This window comes from Humulus lupulus, chromosome X (assembly GCF_963169125.1).
Source record: "Humulus lupulus chromosome X, drHumLupu1.1, whole genome shotgun sequence".
In the NCBI taxonomy this organism is placed as follows: Eukaryota; Viridiplantae; Streptophyta; class Magnoliopsida; order Rosales; family Cannabaceae; genus Humulus; species Humulus lupulus.
In genome coordinates, this window is record NC_084802.1 from 74,486,046 (window position 1) to 74,487,438 (window position 1,393).

The 1,393-nt window shown below is 38.0% G+C and overlaps 1 non-coding gene across 1 annotated transcript; it reads right to left on the bottom strand.

Annotated features, from left to right (window-relative positions):
- Nucleotides 1-945: 945 nt before the first annotated feature.
- LOC133807760 (small nucleolar RNA R71) lies at nucleotides 946-1,052 on the bottom strand. The gene has a single exon (XR_009879656.1). It is a non-coding gene; the product is annotated as a small nucleolar RNA R71 (small nucleolar RNA).
- Between the last annotated feature and the right edge of the window lie 341 nt (nucleotides 1,053-1,393).

Consider the following 1,393-nt stretch of genomic DNA (forward strand, 5'->3'; position numbering starts at 1 on the left):
GTTTTGCTAGAATATTGCTGTCGCAATCTGTTCAGGTTGATTAATATAGGGGGAATCAATAATTCAAGTCCATTTTGCAATCCATATATTTCTTTCAATTTTCTTGTTTAGTTCATTTTTAAATTCAGTATTTCCATCTCTTTTAATATTTTGTTTAGCCTAAAAACAACCCATTTTATTTTTAGTACTTTTAAGTTGTTTAGTAATTGTTTTGCTTATTTTTCTAATTTGCAATCCCTGTGGAGACAATCTACTTATCATTATCTTACTTGTGTGATTACGTTCACTAGCGTATTTAAAATCAAATTTAAATTTATCACAACAAGTTTTTGGCACCGCTGCCAGGGATTGGAATTAGAAATTTTTGTAATATCAATTACTTGCAATTTATTTTCCTTTGTTGAGCTGACTTTGTTTGCTTGCTCTTCTATTTTCTCAGGTGATTTACTATATGAACGAGCAAGAAGATATTGAACTAGCTCCTATTGACCCTGAGATTGAGAGAACAGTTAGAAGAAGACTAAGGGAACAACAGGCTAAAGAGGTTGAAGGAGTTAAGGGTGCTAATAATGTCATTAATGCGATTGCTATGGCTGATGATAGAGAGAGAGCCATAAGGGAGTATGCTGCCCCCATGTTTAATGAGCTTAATCGAGGCATTGTTAGGCCTGAAATTCAAGCACCCCAATTAGAGTTAAAGCCCGTGATGTTCGAAATGTTGCAAACAGTGGGTCAATTTGGTGGGCTGCCTACTGAGGATCCTCATCTTCATCTTCGTTCATTTTTGGAGGTGAGCGATTCTTTCAAGCTACAAGGAGTGAGTGACGAAGCCCTAAGGTTGAAACTAGAGCTTGGCTAAACAACCTTCCTCCCGACTTGGTGACTACATGGAATGAGTTGTCTGAAAAATTCTAGATGAAGTACTTTCCTCCCACCAAAAATGCCAAGTTTCGATATGAAATCATGTCATTTCAGCAGCTGGAAGATGAATCATTTTGTGAAGCTTGGGAGAGATTCAAGGAGTTATTGAGGAAATGCCCACACCATGGGATTCTGCATTGTATCCAAATGGAAACTTTCTATAATGGGCTCAATTCTTCCACTCGCATGGTGTTAGATGTTCAGCTAATGAGGCTATTCTCTCTAAGTCCTACAATGAAGCCTATGAGATTTTGGAAAGGATAGCTAGCAACAATTATCAATGGTCCAATGCTAGAGCCTCAACAAGTCGAAAAGTGGCTGGTATACTTGAAGTGGATGCATTGACAACTTTGACCGCTCAATTTTCTTCAATGACTAACCTTCTCAAGAACATGAGTTTGGGGGGAATGGTACAACCAGTTGCTATGGGATAAGTTGCTGGTGTGTCTTGTGTTTATTGTGGAGATGGGCA